General features: G+C 39.1%; 1 long non-coding RNA gene across 2 annotated transcripts in view; it reads left to right on the forward strand.

Annotated features, from left to right (window-relative positions):
• LOC118887903 overlaps positions 1–20,179 on the forward strand; it is a 298,244-nt gene that overhangs the window by 182,809 nt on the left and 95,256 nt on the right. The gene's annotated exons all lie outside the window — the stretch shown is intronic.

Genomic DNA, 20,179 nt, shown 5'->3' on the forward strand with positions numbered 1-20,179 from the left:
TGGTCATGTTGATAGCTCCATCTTTAGCAGTGAGCGTGGGTGTTTATTTGACTGAGGGAGTGATCTAGTACGTAAATACAGTGTATGGAGATTATATTTATGCATAAACCAGTAAGATAGTAAAGGCAAGATGATTATAAAGGTGATCCACCCAGACAAGACCTGGAATCACAGAGGGAGGAAAGCTTTAGAGCCTGTGGTTACACTGCCTGAATCCTGCTGGGCTAGCCAGTGACCCTTTCCTTCTGTGTAAAGAGGCATTTTAAATGTCAAGGAGCTACAGGACAGGCTTATGATAGCTCTCAAGCTGAATACTAAATCAAATTACTTCAAGGACTCCAATCCTAAGGTCATATATATATAACAGTGGCCAAAATAGACTAGATCGAAAAGTTTGAGCTATTTTGTTTACCATGGCATTCATACATTCATATATATATATATATATATATATATATGGCACTCATTTGAAAACCCCTAGTTCTATTCTTCAAGACATTTAGAGAACCTCTAACAAATTTAATCAAGTGAATTTTTTGTCTGAAATTAAAATTTGTCCTAAACATAAGCTTTTTTAATATGAAATGGTAAGAGAAAGCCAATTTATTAAACAGAGAATAGAAGGCATGGTCATATTGCCTTATAAAATAAACAAGCAAAAAACATGGAAGGGCAGAGTTTCTGAATTGCCTGCTACAAAAACCTTGTAGTTTAGGAAAGAATATAAGAGAATAAAGAGGCTCCTTTTTTTTCATAAGAAAAGTGCACAATGGGTTACATTTAAATTGCACACAAATAAGTAGTGCAAACACTTTAGTACTTTTTTTCACACGTCCTTTATCTTGATGCTAAGATGTACTTTCTTGCAACATCACAGTTTTTATGTGCAATGCACTTGTGAAAAAAATAATAAATTTCTAAATATGATGCCCATCTCCAGCAAACTCATGAGTTTATGACCTCCTCATGAGGGAATTGACTCAAAGTTTCACAGAAGAAAAGGATGTTGGAAATCTTCTAGGCTTTTGAAGATAATGGATGATCTGAGAAAAGAAGAAAACTATATTACTCATCTCTCTGATTTTAAAAAATATAATAAAGATCTTTTTTAATAAATAAATAAATTTATTTATTTATTTATTTATTTTGGCTGTGTTGGGTCTTCGTTGCTGCGCACGGGCTTTGTCTATCTGTGGCGAGCGGGGCTACTCTTCGTTGTGGTGTGCAGGCTTCTCAATGTGGTGGCTTCTCATGTTGCAGAGCAGGGGCTTTAGGTGTGAGGGCTTCAGTAGTTGTGTCACGTGGGCTCAGTAGTTGTGGCGCATGAGCTTAGTTGCTCCGTGGCATGTGGGATCTTCCCAGGCCAGGGCTCGAACCTGTGTCCCCTGCATTGGCAGGCAGATTCTTAACCACTGTGCCACCAGGGAAGTCCCAAGTTTTTCTTTTTTTTTTTTTTTTTTTTTTTAATTTATTTATTTATTTTTGGCTGTGTTGGGTCTTCGTTTCTGTGCAAGGGCTTTCTCTAGTTGTGGCGAGCGGGGGCCACTCTTCATCACTGTGTGCGGGCCTCTCACTGTCGCGGCCTCTCCCGTTGCGGAGCACAGGCTCCAGACGCGCAGGCTCAGTAGTTCTGGCTCACGGGCCCAGCCGCTCCGCGGCATGTGGGATCTTCCCGGACTGGGGCACGAACCCGTGTCCCCTGCATTGGCAGGCGGATTCCCAACCACTGCGCCACCAGGGAAGCCCCCCAAGTTCTTTTTTTTTAAGGCAACAAAACTGGAGACGATTGAAAACCCTGGTCTGATATTCTTCAGCTGTTCCTACTGTTGCTAATAGAGAGGGAGACAGGGCAGTGTGTACAGAACCCAGCTTCCCACCACCTGCCACATACCACAGGGTTCATGAGGGAAACGTAGGGCAGTGGGGAGAAAATATTTTAAAAAGCAAGCAAATATTTACTATTTTATTTTATTATTTTTTAATTTAATTTTTATTTTATATTGGAGTAGAGTTGATTTACAATGTTGTGTTAGTTTCAGGTGTACAGCAAAGTGGTTCAGTTATACATATACATATATCCATTCTTTTTCAGATTCTTTTCCCATACAGGTTATTACAGAATATTGAGTATAGTTCCCTGTGCTATACAGTAGGTCCTTGTTGATTATCTATTTTATATATAGTAGTGTGTATATGTTAATCCCAAACTCCTAATTTATCCCTCCCCACCCCTCTTCCCTTTTGGTTACCATAAATTTGTTTTCTATGTCTGCGAGTCTGTTTCTGTTTTGTAAATAATTTCATTTGTATCATTTTTTTTAGATTCCACATATAAGTGATATCATGTGATATTTGTCTTTCTCTGTCTGACTTACTTCACTTAGCAGGACCATTGCTAGGTCCATCCATGTGCTGCAAATGGCATTATTTCATTCTTGTTACGGCTGATTTAAAATATTTACTATTTTAAAATATTCACTATTTTTTAGGGCTTCCCTGGTGGCGCAGTGGTTGAGAGTCTGCCTGCCAATGCAGGGGACACGGGTTCGAGCCCTGGTCTGGGAAGATCCCACATGCCGCGGAGCAATTGGGACCGTGAGCCACAACTACTGAGCCTGCGCGTCTGGAGCTGTGCTCCGCAACAAGAGAGGCCACGACAGTGAGAGGCCTGCGCACCGCGATGAAGAGTGGCCCCCGCTCGCCACAACTAGAGAAAGTCCATGCACAGAAACGAAGACTCAACGCAGCCAAAAATAAATAAATAAATAAATAATTTTTAAAACAATTATAAAATAGTCACTATTTTTAAAAGCAAGTAAAAATATTCACTATTTTTAAGCCTGTGGCTCTAGGCAAGGACTGCCACTCAAACACCTTTAGAGCCAAATAAGTAACAGCCAAGAGCAAAAGGGTGGGGGCACTTGACCTGTACTTGCCCCTCCAGGCTGCCCGATGCCCTGCTCAGCCCCGGCCCCTTGGGCCACATGGAATGATGTCGCCAGAATTTCTGATTTTTTAAGAGAAATGCAAAATTTCAATTCTACGTGATCACTCTCGATTTTTAATTTGGACAAAGCTATTTTGCTGGTGGCCTCACAAAATATACCTGCTGGCCAGAATCAGACCATAACCCTCAATTTTCTAACTATGCTCTGGGGGAAAGGTGTCTGCTAAGGAGAGGATTGCTGTGTCACTCAGGAAAATGCAGCTGGATCTTGTTGCTGAGCTAGGCTACACTGCCTAGTTGCTCTACGTAACAAATAAGATAAATGTTTGATTTCTGTGGAATTTCAGGGCCAAAAAAATTTTAAAAGACAGAAGAAAACTCTTGGGAGTGAGTAGGAAAGCAGATTTCAGCAATATGGCTGGTGGTCTGCACCTAAGGAGAGGAAGATGGTGAGAAACTCACAGTGATTTATTCTGTGTGAGTATGTATAGTGTGTGTATGTGGTGTGTGTCGTGTGTGTGTGTGTTGTGCAAGTGCTGCAATAACCCTCTGTTATCATGAACTTTCTGTGCAAGTCCATTTCAGCAAAGCATTGCAGTAGTTACACTAGGGAAGTAAAAGCCAGAGTTGCCTCCTCAGAAAGTTAAATAGGTTTTGAAAGAAAGTGTTATTATTAGGGATGATGAATACCAGAATGCAAATGTATACAAAAAGGGAAAATAAAGGTTTCAGTTAATTCACTTTAATGTGGAGAGTGACATGTGATCACAGGCACTTAAAGGAGGCATTATTCTTCTTTCAGATGCTGCAAATGCCAAGCTTTCCCTGCCACCTACTGGCTGTTGGATACAATTTTTAAAAAAATCTGGAAACTTCCCTAGTGGTCCAGTGGGTAAGACTCCGCACTCCCAATGCAGGGGACCGGGTTCGATTCCTGGTCAGGGAACTAGATCCCGTGTGCATGCCACAACTAAGAAGTCTTCATGCCACAACTAAAAAAAAGATCCCGCATGCTGCAACTAAAGATCCCGCATGCTGCAATGAAGATCCCGAGTGCCGCAACTAAGACCTGGAGCAGCCTAAATAAATAAATAAGTATATTTTTAAAAATATCTGAATAAGGTAAAGTATCAAGAACACCACCACAAACATTAATATGCCAGCTTTAGCAGCAAAGTATTATCAATAAGGCTTGAAATCTCCTGTCTCCCCTTCCCTGACTGCATCTCCCTCCTCTTCAGAAATACCCATGATCTTGAATTATATTTGTATCATCCTAACACACTTCTTTATAATTTTCCTACATATATATGTATCTCTAAGTAATGCTGGTGTTTTGCATATTTTTGAGGTGCACATAAATGATATCATTCTGTATGGTATCTTGTATGAAATCCTCTGCAGTTTGCTTTTTAAACCTGCGTTGCATTTATGAGGTTCTTCCTCGTCAACCAGTGACGTCATTTTCACAGCTGTGCAGACTTCTATTTAATGGACATGTCATAATTTATTTGCCCATACTCCTTTTGGTGGGTCTTTAGATAGCTTCCAATTTTTTACTACGGCAAACATTGCTTCTCTAACCATTCTAGAATATGTCGCCGTGTGTAAATGCTGAGTTCTTAGATAAAGGTATTGTCATTGTCTTGCCGTAATCCTTACACATCTTGTCTTTCTTGTCATTGCCAAATTGTTCCTCAAAACGATCCCATCAATGTACGCTCTGACCAGCAGTGTATAATGGTTCCCACTGCTCCCCATCCTCATCCACACTTGACATTGTCAGATTTCTGAATGTTTGCAGTTATGATGGGTGTGCAATGATACATCTAGAGGGCTTCATTTCATTCCCTTGATGGACTTTTGCACTGAATATATGAATCATCTTGGGGAGAACCCTTGCTATTGATTTTTCTATTGGCAAATATGTTTTGTTTAGGTCATCTTGAATAGGGGTTTATAATCTTCTCCAGACAGATCTTGCGTTTATTTTATTAGATTCAATATATTTCATATTTTTAGAATACTATAAATGTGTAGTTTTGAAATGAGACTCCCTAACTCACCTTTTTCGGTATTAGGATGGGTATATTAATGCAACTCATTTTTTATATTGATTTTATGTCCAGAAATTATTTCATTAACAGCAAAGACTTTATTTGTAGTTTCTTTTGAATTTTCTATAAAGGCAATCGTATTTTCTAAGAATTTCGATTATTTTTTTTTCTCCTCTCAAATTCTTATTCCTCTTAACAATTTTTCTGCTCCTATTACACTGTCCTGGGATGTAGCACAGCATTGAATGAGAATGGTGAAAACCACCACCTTTGTTACAGCCCTTGATCTAACCGGGAAGTCCTCGTTTTCTAAGAGTCTGCTTTTTTAAAAAAGATCATGTGTGTTAAAATTTATCTTTTTGGGACTTCCCTGGTGGCACAGTGGTTAAGAACCCACCTGCCAATGCAGGGGACACGGGTTCGAGTCCTGGTCCAGGAAGATCCCACATGCCGCGGAGCAACTAAGCCCAACTAGCAACTTTGCCACAACTACTGAGCCTGTGCTCTAGAGCCTGCAGCCACAACTACCGAAGCCCACGCGCTTAGAGCCCGTGCTCCGCAACAGGAGAAGCCACCGCCATAAGAAGCCCGCGCACCGCAACGAAGAGTAGCCCCCGCTCGCCACAACTAGAGAAAGCCCACGCGCAGCAACGAAGATCCAACACAGCCAAAAATAAATAAATTAAATTAAATAAATAAATTTATTAAAAAATTTATCTTTTTGGCCCTGCACATATTGATAATTCTATTTGGTTTGTCTCTTGTATTCTGTTAATCTAGTGAATTACATTAATAGATTTTTTTCCCCCAGACTTCAACCATTCTTGCATTTGAGGGATAAACATAACTTGAATTTATTTCAGAGTGAGCTCAGCCTGTAATTTTCCTTCTTACACTCTTTTGTCTGCTTCTGTTATAGTGGTCACATAAAATGAATTGGGGCATATTCTCACTATCTGTTCTCTGCCACAAAAACTAAAGACTTAGTAGAAATATTTGTTCCTGAATTCTGAGGGGCAGTGAGAACATTTAAGTAATACTTCATTTCACTTTACAAATGTATAGTATATGAAATTATATATTAGGGGAGCCTATGAAAAAAGAGAAAGGTCTTCCTTGTATGCCCATGAGAAAATAGAACACTGGGGAACCAGTCTGATTTGTCCAAGGATTAACACTGATTACATGAACCTGGTTTCTTATAGAAAATTGCTTCTGAGCTAGCAGTTTCTGTGAGAAGGATTTTTCTTAAAAAGCTATTAGGTTTAACATATTAGAAGTTTTGTTTCTTTACTTTCTGGGAATTCTGGAAGCACTAGATTTATGAAAGTGCTTAATTAGTCTCTATAAACCAACCAGAATGGAGCTCTTGTTTTGACACTGTCATCTAATTTCTGAATGCCTTCCAGGGATAAGAAAATATTTCATACACATAAAGAAAAGCAAAGCCTTTTCTCAATTACAGCCACACAAACACCCAGAGAAATTACAGCTTCAATTTTACAGCATCAGTCACTCATCAAAAGTAAACAAACAAAAAAAAACCCTCACCAGTTCAAATAAGAAGGTATCCTCCTAATTAATTTGGACTCACAAATAGATTAAAAAAATAAACAAAAGCAGATTATCTCTTATCTCTCACCCAACAGAGACTAGACCCCCACCATCTCAACAGAGATCACCAAATATGTGGACCGTAAATCAGGTTCCCAAGCACTGCCAAACACAGTTCCCAAAATTACTGCCACCAATGGGGAGCAATTTGTTGGCCACAAACAAACCATAGTCCCATATATTGGGTTGGCGAAAAAGTTCGTTCAGGTTTTCCATGATACCGAACCCGAATGAACTTTTTGGCCAACCCAACACGTAGGGTGTTCTCTCGCCACTCATCGACGCTGACTTAGCAGTCTGTTACATGCCAGTCCTTGGACCCAGTAACAGAAAAAGACAGAGCCCAAGCCAGGAAAGAACTAACAGACGACCAAGAACCAGAAACAAAATCAAAGACATGGAATCAGAAGAAAAAGAAAGAGAAAGAATCAGAAAGTCAATGAAAGGAAAGTTCTGTTTCCACTTGGGATTCATTCTGGTAGCCAAGAAAAGATGTGTCTGGGGTTAAACAGCCCATGAGGCCTATTTCTTGGGCAACACAGTTTAGGCTCAGACAGGTGAGTCCACGTGGACATCCTGGTGGGGCCTCCAAATTGTCAAAGTATAATTTTTTTAAAATTAAAAGCATGACTTATCATACAAATAGAAAGTGAGCATATGTCAGAGATTTATTTAACTCCACGAGGGAGCCAGCAGAGCCTGTGAAAGACTGGTGTATAGGTACTGACTACAGATGCTGGAATACGGAGGCTGGATTGGATGCAAAACAGGCTCACATTTGTACAGGCAATAAAACTGCAACCTTCGAGGTGACCTCTTCTACTAGACAGAAATCCCATCAGCCCTACAGGTAAGAGTCTTAGTCTTAATTGTTACCGAGAGTGGGCTCCAGCTGCTCGCCGCTCTAAAGCCAATACTCGAGAGGCAAGGTTGGTGGAAAGGAAAGTTTGCTTTTTTCAGGAGGCGGGCAACCAGGGGAGAGGGTGAACTCATGCCCAAAGGCCAACTCCCCTCCTGCCGATCAGAGGGCAAGAGCTTTGAAAGGGGTGTTTCAGGGGTGTACAGGAGGAGGGAAGGGGCTACATGTAGAAACAGCACAGTCAACTCTGACAGTCGTCTTGAAATTGGTCCTGCACTGGTTTGATCAGCATCATCTTGATTAAGTACAATTAATCTTCAGTTCCAGGGTCAGTTTATTCCCACTTCTTTGAGACCAGTTCTTGGAATTTTGCAAGATGGAGTAGCTTATGTCATGGCTACAGCCTGGTCATCGTGCCATTAACTTCTTCCACCTGCTGGGGGTTTCAGTATCTACAAAACAGCTCACAGGATACAGCTCAGAATATTGTGTATAGCTCTTGAAGAGGAACTAAAGGTCCTTGAAATTACTTAATGACTAAACTACTGTTATTTTGTCATGTTTGACCACTTTCCTTTGCTTCTGCATTTTCTCACTTCTCTGATTAAACGTATTCCTTTTTTTTTTTGGCGGTGTGGCATGTGGGATCCTAGTTCCCAGACCAGAGATAGAACACTGGCCCCCTGCATTAGAAGCACAGAGTCTTAACAACTGGACCACCAGGGAAGTCCCTAAACTTATTCTTTGACTGAAGTTTTTCTATAGACAAAAGGCAGGCGGAGGACATAGGAGGGAAGGACCACAGGGTCCTGCTCCGTTTCACAATCAGTAGTAAATAGTAAATCAAACAAAGTTACAGTTCCTTAGAGAATTATATAGTCTTTGGTGGGCCTATTAGATCACTCTCTATTAGGACACTGGAGGGACTTGCAGTCATTCTTTGCCTTATTTCCTTGTTTTGGATATTCTTTCTTTTCTTTTAAAATTTTTTTTTCCTTTCAGTTTTATTGACATAATTGACATACTGCACTACGTAAGTTTAAGATGTACAGCACAATGGTTTGACTTACATACGTCGTTAAATGATGACCACAATAAGTTTAGTGAACACCCATCATCTTATATAGATACAAAATAAAAGAAAAATAAAAAAATATTTCTACCTTGTGGTGAGAACACAACTGAATGCCTATTGTGTGCTGAATACCTACCAGTGGACTGAGGGGAGGGAGTGGACACTTGCTCTCAAGGACCGTGCAGTCCAGCAGAGAGAGACAGTCATGGTAACAACTAAGTTCACTACTGTATTATAGGTACTATGACAAAAGGTCTCCTGAGTACCAAGGAGGGTGTAGTCAGGTCTACTGGAACCAGAGGCGTTTACTTCCCAGGTGCTAGGGAGGAGAGACCATTCCAGGGAGGAGGAGAGTCATCAAAGGCAAGAAGTTGTTAAAAGCCAGTCATTTGACTTGTCATAACCACTGATTATGGCCTTTAATTACATACCGTCCTGAACTGTCACTTAGCTGCTTTGCGCAATAGCAACATTTCGTGCAATAGCCACATTTCATGCAATAGCGACATTTCATGCTTGGAGCGGGTTAATGCCGGGCAGAGAAAGTATAAGACAAAAAAAAAAAAAAAAAGTAAGAGGCAGTGTGGGCAGTGATGGGATTTGTGAAAATCAGGAAAATTGACATTTGGGACCTGGTTTCCAATCCCAGTTCAACCATCTGTTGCTGGGAGACCTTGGGTAAGTTAATAACCCCCCTCTGTGATTCCTTTGTGCAAAAGGGTCCAGAGTCCAGGTGCCCATCACCAGCACCTGGAGGTTGCAGTGTTTCTTTGGAAGCTCACAGGCAGGAAGGCAGCAGAGCCCAAAGTTCCTGCATTTTTGTCATCCTGCAGGTCGGTGGCCGGTTGGGCTGAGACAGCTGGCAGCACTGTGGAAGCACCAACAGGCCTCTAGTCCCATAATTACTCTCCAGCTATGTGTGTGGGAGAAGGGGGGTGGGGTCAAAGGGGACACTGAGGTGAAGCCCTAACTGTGGGAACTTCCTAGAGGAGGGAATGGCCTTTTAGAATGAGGGACCTCCAGAGGCCAGCCTGTCAGACCTGTGTTCTAAAATTACCCCTGCGGGATTTTAATTTATGAAGGTGATCAAGTGCCAGGACAGAGGGTCAAAACCACTGAAAGAAGGATTTATTACATTTCCCAAGAGAACGGGACACCATGCCATGCAGGGCAACAGGGGGAAACCCGGGTCTGATCAGGTGGCAGCAGACAAGAGGAGGGTTAGGGTTAGGGTCAGGGTTAAGCAGAGGCCACAGCCTTTACTGGGGTGTCCTTGAGAAAGGCAAGACAGGGCAGAGTATTCACTGAGGACTGGCTAGCTTGAATTATTCCAGTGGCTTGGGCTACAGGGGTGGTCTCCAGTCATCCCATTCCTGGCCCTGGGGTGATTCAGGGCAGGGGAAATGTTCTCAGTGTGTATGAGAGCAGAGAAGGGGATGGGTAGGGTGGGCCTTGGATCTGCCAGTCTGTGCAGGAAAGACGTGCTCCAGGCCAGCTGTCCCCACTCCCAGGAATCAGCGGGCCCTGGTGCTGGTGGGAGGGTGTTCCTGGACTGTGCTTAGTCCCCTACGATACTGTAGCGTTAATATGAACCCATCTCACAAGGATATGGTGAGACTTAGGTGGAATAGCAGACACTTCATAAAATGACAGCTGTGTGACCTGTTTCACCAGCCTGGGCTTCAATAATCCACATCACTTTTTATATGATTGTAGTAAAATACACATAACATAAAATGTACCAACTTAACCATTTTTAAGTGTGCGGATCAGTGGTACTAAGTACATTCCCATCCCCATCCATCACCAGAACTCTTTTTATCTTGTAAATCTGAAACTTTATACCTATTAAACAACCCCCCATGCTCCTGTCCCCACCAGCCCCTGCCAACCACCATTCTACTTTCTGTCTCTATGAATCTGACTACTCTAGTGAAATTATACTGTATTTGTCTTTTTGTGACTGGTTTATTTCACTTACATAATGCTGTCAAAATTCATCCATGTTGTAGCATGTGTCAGAATTTCCTTCCTTTTTAAGGCTGAATAATATTCCATGGTATGTAGAGACCACATCTTGTTTATCCATTCATCCATTGATGGACACTTGGGTTGCTTCCACCTCTTGGCTATTGTGAACAATGCTGCTATAAACATGGGTGTACAAATATCTCTTCAGGACTCTGTTGTGAATTCTTTTGGTTGTATACCCAGAAGTGGAGTTGCTGGATCATTTGGTAGTTGTATTTTTAATTGTTTGAGGAACCATCATACTGTTTTCCACAGCAGCTGCACCATTTGACATTCCCAGCAGTGCACAAGGGTTGCAATTTCTCCGCATCCTTACCAACACTTGTTGTTTTCTGTTTTTTGATAATAGCCATCCTAATGGGTATCTCGCATTTCCCTAACAATTAGTGATGGTGCGCACCCTCTCATGTGCTTATTGGATCCTTGTATATCATCTTTGGAGAAAGGTCTATACAAGTCCTTTGACCATTTTTTAAATGGTGGTTTTTTAAATCAGGTGGTTTAAATCAGGTGGTTTCAGACTAAGACATTTTTAAATCAGGTGGTTTCAGACTAAGACATTTTTAAAAAATATTTATTTATTTATTTGGCTGCACCGAGTCTTAGTTGCTGCACATGGGGTCTTCATTGTGGCATGCAGGATCTTTAGTTGCGGCATGTGGGATCTAGTTCCCTGACCAGGGATGGAACCCAGGCCCCCTGCATAGGGAGCGCAGAGTCTTAGCCACTGGACCACCAGGGAAGTCCCTTTTTTAAAAAAAAATTATATGGTCACTCCTTGGTATATTTTTTTAAGATTTTTTTTGATGTGGACAATTTTTAAAGTCTTTTATTGAATTTGTTACAATATTGCTTCTGTTTTCACATTCTTTGGCTATGAAGCTTATGAGATCTTAGCTCCCCGACTAGGGATTGAACCCACACCCCCTGCACTGGAAGGTGAAGTCTTAAGCACTGGACCACCAGGGACATCCCTGAGATATTTTAATTAATAAGCTGAAACATGAAATCTGGTAGGTAAAATTTTGTACTTGTATTTATAAATGGAAGGAAGATTTTTTTTTTTAATGTTACCTAAGAAGAACAGAGCAAGATGGAAGACACAGGCTCAGAAAGTAGAATTTCTAAATATAGGGCACATTTCACATAGGACTTCAGAGACTGACACTAGAATCCAGTTTCCTGAGTCTTGATCTAGCACAATGGCCGCTAAACTCGTTCTCAAACCAGTGTTTTCTCATGACGATGCTCTTTCTTTCAGTCATAGTCTGACACACACACAGACTAGTCCATGCTTATGTAAAATTTCCGCATTTTCTAAGAATTTACTTTCATTTATTTTATTTTGGCTGCCCCGCATGGCATGTGAGATCTTATTTCCCCGACCAGGGATTGAACCCGAGCCCCCTGCAGTGGAAGCGTGGAGTCTTAACCACTGGACTGTCAGGGAAGTCCTCATTTATTTTATTTTTAAGCAACCACAAACCACTTTTCTCTGGTAATAATGATTATAGAAAAAGAGTTGTGGTACAAAAATGTCTTTTTCTCTGCAAATGAATGAAATTCTTATAGGATATGCAAGAAATTATTTACAGTGATCTCGGGGAGTGTAGAGAGTATGCCAAAGGTAATATTTGAATTTTGTACCACCTGCACGTACTATTTATTCAAAAGATTTTAAATTTTCTTTTCAATTAAGATAAAAAAACAGAGACCAATATTTAAGCAACTTACAACTTAAAACAAAATTTTAAGGTAGTATAGATGTTAAAATCTGACTTTGTCATCCGTATACCTTGTGTTTTAGCCTCTAACGCATATTTACTGGTGAATGAAGATCACTGACATTTTCTAGAAATAATCTAAAAACTTTGACTAAATCTGGGGACATGGAAGAGAGGGAAGGGCTATTCTTTGTCCCAGGTTTTGTGAGTGTTCATTTGATTAGGAATGAGGCAAACTCACTCATCTTTCATAGCTGTCAGCCTGTTCTCCAGAGACATTACAAGCAAGTTCAACGGCCTACAACTTGCAGTGCAGACCTTGGGAGACCTCCCTGAGGAAACAGTATAGAAGAAAAAGTCCAGTTCTGTGTCCTCAGATGCATGATTCATTTGCTAGCAGTTTTTAGCTGAAAGGGCCTTGACAGAAGCTTTGGTAGAAAATTACACCAAGAAATAATGAGTGTTTGGAGATGGGGTTCATAGATGTTACTTAATTTTGCTCAAATACTCATAAGCTTCCCACAGGTCCTGAAATTTGTGCAAATAAGTACCTGAGGTCATCTCCAATGTGCTTCTAATATTTAAAATATTTCCTCATGGGAGGCTGGAATTCAGCATGTTCAAAATGTGTAACCATTTTGTTTTCTTAAGAATCTGGAACCCTAGTCAGGCTCTGATTTTTCAAATTTTTCACTTTTGTAAAGAATATAGTAACCTGTTTAATAGGTCTGGTTTTCTTCACCATATTCTTCTATTATCTAGAGTTAGGACTATTTTTTTACTTCTTAGGGAGGCAGTGTAACATGATGGTTGAGGGTGCAGGTTTTGGGGTCAGGCTGCCAGAGTTCAAATCCTACGTCAGTGGTCCCAGCTACAACAGGAGGATAATAATAGTACCTCTCTGACTCATTGAGGTGTCCTGAGGATCAAATGGCATGAACTGTTTGGCAAGGTTTTAATGTACATTAACCACTAGTAAATCAGCTATTTGTTGTTATTTTTCTCCTTTTGTTTTTGGAACCTCGGGTGTACAACATTAGATTAATCAGAATGCTTGGTTCACAACCCGCTATCTTTATTGGCCTGTGTATGGTACTGTTTTCTTCATTTTATTTAATTTGTGTTAATTTTTGTATATTAACTTGATTTAATACGATAGCAGACACACACTAACCCACTCAGTCTTAGGACTAGAATATTACTAATAACTTGCATCTAGTTGAAGGCTCTTATCTTGTCCTATTCTTTAGCCTTCTCCCCTCCCAGAGATAACCACAATCTTGAAGCAATATTGTAACAAATTCAATAAAGACTTTAAAAAAATTCATTAAAAAAATAAGATTTGCACATTATTTTGCTACAATGATTTATCCATGTTATCTCATGAGCTCTAAATCATTTATTTTCAATGTTGTATAATGTTGTATCATGTGACTAAACCACAATTTATCTATTCTATCAATGGGAATTGGAACTGTTTCTTTTTTTCTTTTTTTCTTTGACCCTGTTTCTATGTACATGTCTCTGGTGCATTTGTGCAAGAATTTCTCTTGTGAATATAAATATAATGGATGTGCTAATTTATATACACCTGAATATTAAACTTTACAAGATAGTACCAAAGTGTTTCCCAAAATGGGTGTACCAATTTACATTCTCACTAGCAATATATAAAATATCACATTGGTCTATATTCTCTCCAACACTTGGTATTGTCAGACTTCTTCATTTTTAATCAGCAAATGGGTATGAAATTATATCTCATTATGGTTTCTGTTTCCATTTCTCTAATTATTGATGGCATTGAACATTTCCTTATATGTTTATTAGCTAAATGTGTCTCCACTTCTGTGAAATTCCTGTTCATATCTTTTAGCAGGCAGCCAAACTGGCCTTTAATTGCTGTTGATCAGTCTCCTAAAGTTTGTCCATTGTGCTGATTCTTTCATAGAACCAACTTTTGGTTTCTTTGATTTTCTTTATTGTTTTTCTATTCTCTCATTAATTTCCTCTTTAATGTTTATTATTTCTTTCTTTCTGCATGCTTTAGGTTCATTTTGCTCTTTTGTTTTCCCAGCGTCTTAAAGTTAGGTTACTGATTTGAGCTCTTTCTTCTTTTTTAAAGTACAGACTATAAATTTCCCTCTAAGCACTGTTTTAACTGCATCCCATAAGTTTTGGTATTTTGTGTGTTCATTTTTATCTATCTCAAAGTATTCTCTAATTTCTCTGGTGATTTCTCCTTTGATCCATTCGTTGTTTAAGAGTGTCTCATACTTTTCACATTCTTGTGAGTTTATCAAATTTATTTCCATTTTTGATTTCTGATTTAATTCCACTGTGATCAGAGAATACACACTGTACAATTTCAATACTTTAAAACTTCTTTAGACTTTTTAAAGGCCCAGCATATCATCTATCCTGGAAATGGTCTATGTGATTTAAAAAGAATATGTACTCTACTGTAGTTGGGTACAGTGTTTTAGAGATGTCTTCTAGGTCTGGTTAGTTTATATTGTTGTTAAAGTCTTCCATACTCTTGTTGATCTTTCTACTTAGTTCTATTAATTATTGAAGGTAAGATATTAAAGTCTTCAATTATTAGCATTGAATTGATATTTCTCCTTAATTTCTATTACTTTTAACTTCATGTATTTTGGGGCTCTGATGCATATATGTTTATAATGGTTATATCTTCCTGATGGATTGACCCTTTTATCATTACAAAGTATTCCTCTATATTCAGTAATTATTTTTTTTTTCTTTTAAAGTCTATTTTGTCTGATGTCAGCAATGCCACTTCAGCTCTGTTTTGGTTACTCTTTGCCTGGTATGTCATTTCTATCCTTTTATTTTCAACCTTTTTTATATTTAATGTAAAGTGTGTCTCCTATAGACAGCATATAGCTGGAGCTTATTTTTCTTATCCACTCTGACAATCTCTGCCTTTTGATTGGATTGTTTAATCCATTCACATTAAAGGCTATTATTGATATAGCTGGATTTGTGTCTAGCATTTTGCTTTTTGTTTTCTACATGTCTCATGTCTTATTTCTCTCTTGACTCCTTCTGGGGCTCCCACCATGCATACGCTGCTCTATTAATTGTTGTTTCAAAGGTCTCTTAGGCCCTGTTCACTTTTCTTTAATCATTTTTCTTTCTCTTCTTCAGATTTGATCACTTCAATTGTCCTAGCTTCATGTCTGCTGAATCTTTCTTTTGCCTGCTTAAATCTGCCTTTGAACCCCTCTAGTGAATTTTTCATTTCTCTTACTGTACTTTTCAGCTACAGAGTTTATTTCTGGTTTCTTTAAAGGTTTTTTACCTATTGATATTTCCATTTTGCTCATACTTAGTTTTCTTGACTTTCTCCATATCTTCCTTTCTAGTTCTTGAGCATCTTTAAGACAGTTGTAAAGTCTTTGTCTAGTAGGTTTGCTTTCTTGTCTTTCTCAGGGACAGTTCCGTAGGTCTACTTTTTCCTTTGATTGGGCCATACTTGCCTATTTTTTGGAATGCTTTATGATTTTTTTGTTGAAAACTGGACGTTTGGATCTAATGATGCGGTAACCAGATTCTACCTCTTCCTCAGGGTTTACTGGTTTTTTCTGGGTTTGGGGTTTTTCTGGTTTTGTTTTTTGGTTTGTTTGTTTTTTATATTTTTATTGTTTTAGCTGTCTCCTAAGGATCTGCCAAGGATCAACATGAAGTGTAAACTTAAGATCATCTCAGGCCTTTCCTGAGCCTGAGCCTTTCCCTGGGTATGCATGGTGACTTTCTGCTTTCCTTGTATGTGCAGTTGCTTTTGAGTGCCCTAGTCTTTAATGCCTGGTTCCGAAGATGGGAGAAAAAAATGAAGTGGGGAGGAGAAGGCGCCAGCTTGCAGTAGTGAGGAGCATGCGCCGATGGCTGCCCACCTCTGTGTCTGTACCTTTGTGATCAGAAGGAGCAATCAGCAAACAGAACACAGACTTCTGATATTGGAGGAAAGGACCTGATTGCCCACCATGGCTCTCCCAAGCTGTGTGCAAGGTCTCCTGCAACTCCTCCACTGCCTGCATGGGCTGGAGGTGTGAGATGGGTAGTTGTCACTATGCTAAGAGCTGAAATTGACCAAAATTAACCACTGTTTACCATCCAAGCCTTCCCCTGGAAGTTATAAGCCTTTCATAGATTCCAGAGTTCCAATTACTTATATCAGATAGACTCTGCCAGTACTATTGTTGCTTTGGTTGGGAGACAGATTCTTGGTGCTTCCTACTCTGCCATCTTTCCAGAAACCTCTTTCTTCACTTTCATTTTTGAAAGATAGTTTTGTAACATTACGCAGTTACATAATTACATTCTTGGTTAACAGGTTTTTTCTTCAGCACTTTGTCATCCCACTGCCTCCTGGCCTTTATTTTTTCTAATGAGAATTTAGCTGTTAATTGTATTGGTGTTCCTTTATATATAAATAGTCACTTTTCTCTTGCTGCTTTCTAATTTTTCTCTTTATCTTTGCTTTTGATCATTTTTACTATGATATGTGTGGGTGTGGATCTCTGTGTTTATCCTATTTGGTATTTGTTGAGCTTCCTGTGTGTGTAGATTAGTGTTTTTCCTCAAATTTGGGAGGTTTTCAGCCATTATTTCTTCAAATATTTTTTTCTGTTCCTCTCTCTGTCTCTTTCTCTCCCTCCCTTCCCCACTCCTTCCCTCCCTCCTCAGCTTCTCTCTCTCCTCTTCTTCTTCTTCTGGGACTCCCATTATGTATATATTGGTGTGTCTAATGGTATACTATGTTTCTCTGATGCTTTATTCATTTTTCTTCATTCTTTTTTCTCATTATTCAGCTTGCATGATCTCTACTTACCTTCAAGTTCACTGAGTTTCTTCTGCCAGTTCAAACCACTATCAAGTTTCTCTAGTGAATTTTTCATTTTGGTTATTGTACTTTACAATTCCAGAATATCCATTTGGTTCCTTTTTATTTGTATCTCCTTATTGATATTTTCTTTTCGATGAGATATTGTCATTATATCTTCCGTTACTTCTTTAAGCATGGTTTCCATTGGTTCCTTGAACAGATTTGCAATGGCTGTTTTGAAGTCTTTGTCTGTTAATTCTGACGTCTGGGCTCTCTCACAGACAGTTTCTATTGCCTACTCTGTCTCCTGTGTATGAGTTATGTTTTCCGGTTTCTTTGCATGTCTCATAACATTTTGTTAAAAACTGGGCATTTTATGTATTGTGGCATTTCTAACTGATTCCAGTTACTCTCCACCCCCACCTCTGGCTTGCTGTGATTGTTTTCTTTTTTATTTAATCACTTGGCTGGACTAATTTAGTGAGGTTTATTTTCCCTTCAGTGTGATGTCTCTGGTTTCATTCCTTCGAAGGTGCAGCCTTGGGCATGCACACAGTCACTTGGGGTGATGGGTTTTAACAGATCTTTCTTTCTTTTCTTACCTGCCTCTTTCCCTGGTTCTCTCTGGTAAGTTAGCTTGTTCTCTCTTGTACAATTAACTTGTTGCTCTTGTGGAGCTACCAGCCTCCTCTTAATTGCTAACCACCGGGTTCTCCTTGTTCTTGAGAGCGCCTTAGGCATGAACTTCCCCTACACACTTGCAAATAAAATAATTTCCTTTGGGGAGAGCTTCAGATTTCTCTGTCCTTATAGCCTGCTGCACCCCCGAGAAAAAAACTCAGACACCTTCTGGAGCTGGCAGTGGGGCCCACGGTCTGCTTCTCTAGCACTGATATGCCTGCATTATGAGCAGAGCTGTTTGTACTGTAGCCTCTGGTCCCCTTGACTTGCCTCTGCTGGCATGGAAACTTCACCCTTTGAGCATATTAGGGAGAAGGTGATCAGGGTCCCAGTATTCTTGGCCTGCTGCACCTGAGGTAGAGCCTCCATCCTATAGTGGGAGCTGAGTGGAGGAAGGGAGTCCTGACCTCTTGGCTGCACTTGCCTGGAGTTTAGCCTTTGCAACACAAAGGTGGGGGGCCTGAGAAATATTGGCAGCCTCCCCTCCCTGGGAGATACATACTATAGCCCATGATTGGGAACTGGGAGGAGAAGAAACATATATGTCACACAGTCTTAACTTTCTTATGTGATTTAGATGTTCCTGAATGTTCATCTGCTGTATGCCCTTAGGACAACATGCACAGATTTTAAATGTTTTTCTTTTTTTTTTCACCACTTACAGTAGTTATGGTGTGGAGGAGTTCAGAGCTTCTCATGCAGCCATTCCAGAAGTTGTTTACCTACTTATTGTTAATACTGTACAGTTTGTCTCACCAGTTTAAAACAATGACAGTTTATTCATATCCCTTATGATGTTTAAAAAATGAAACTTTTATAATCTCTAAACCCAAACTATGAATTTAGAAATGAATAAAAATTCTGAAGATTTTGAGAGTTAAAAAAAATATGTATCATTCAGAAAAATATCTCAGTAAAACCACATCCAAGGTAAAAAAAAAATGTATCCAGACATGGAATTGTAAGAGAATATTACTTCAAGCAAACTATTTTTATTTTAAGGCTAAACTTATAATTGCTTTTTTGCTTGTGTGTAAGTCACTGTTTGCTTGGATATTTTTCTTTCACATCAAGGACTGCATTTTAATACACAACTATATAAAAGTGTCATGTCCAGAAACACCAGTTACCATCAGCCAAGAGCAATGTTCTTCACTCACTGCTTATCCAATTCACAGGGTCCCCAATATCAGGAAGAGTAATAACCCAACAAGCAAATCTGTTCTCTTTTTCCTTTAAATGCTATTCATAGTTGGCTATCTTTTTAAAATTCTGGAACACAGCTGGAGTTTTCTTTTATAGATCACATGGACTTTTAGATATATTATGTCACTTATGACTGACTTTATAAAAGCCATAGGTTGTGGGTATGTGTATGTGTGCATAATTTTTTAAATAACTAAATATGATAAGAGAATATTACTTCAATCTAAAAAAAAAAAGTATCAAGTGAAACTTTCAACTGCCTTCACCATTATGGTTATACTTCTAAGAAAGGGATTACACAAATTATAGTTAAAAGAAAAAATCTCCTCATGTATTTGAATTTCCAAGCAAAAATTTTTGCTAATAACTTTAGACACCAATGTTTCTTTACTGTAATGACAGAATTATTTTTAGTACACATAACAGGTACACAACTAATAAACATTTAGATTTTACAAAATTTTGAAACTTCTTTAATTTGGAATTTGATAGTTCAAACTATGCAGTAGTTTAAAGCAAAGTTTATAGTTGCATTATAAACAAGTATTTTAAAAAGTGGCAACAAATTCTACTCTATTCCAGAAACCCATTTTAAAGAATCTAAACAGAATTGCTTAAATGTAAATGGCATACAGAGGACAGATGTCCAGTTGTCAGGAGTATTTCACAAAGGGATTCTGCAGGGTTTGGAGGTTAGGCAAGCGTTCAGTGATTTCTAGGTCCATTCTAATTCTAAAATTCTACAGTTTTCCTAGCAGTTCTATTAAGAAAGTTATTTCTTCTATTATTGCCAAATTATATCATTCATAGATGGAAACTTTAAGATGTCACTATCGGTGCTTAAAATAAATGTCGTCTTTCATACTATGGTGAAACTCACAAGGGTCTCCTCCCCACTTGTTCCAGACTGAGACCTTGTCCTTGCTGTTTCAGACTAAGTTTCACTATGATTGAAGAGGACCTATTTTAGCCTAAATGTTCTCCTTCTCTTGGCAATGTCATAAATGATACAATAGACAAAATGAATTTTAACAAAATGAATTTTTAAAACATTTCAACAAATGTTCCTTTCAAATTCAGAAATAAGTGCCTGTACCTCAAACTCCCTGTGTTAAACATAATAAATGATTTAAATG

The sequence above is a fragment of the Balaenoptera musculus genome, chromosome 21, assembly GCF_009873245.2.
Source record: "Balaenoptera musculus isolate JJ_BM4_2016_0621 chromosome 21, mBalMus1.pri.v3, whole genome shotgun sequence".
NCBI lineage: Eukaryota > Metazoa > Chordata > Mammalia > Artiodactyla > Balaenopteridae > Balaenoptera > Balaenoptera musculus.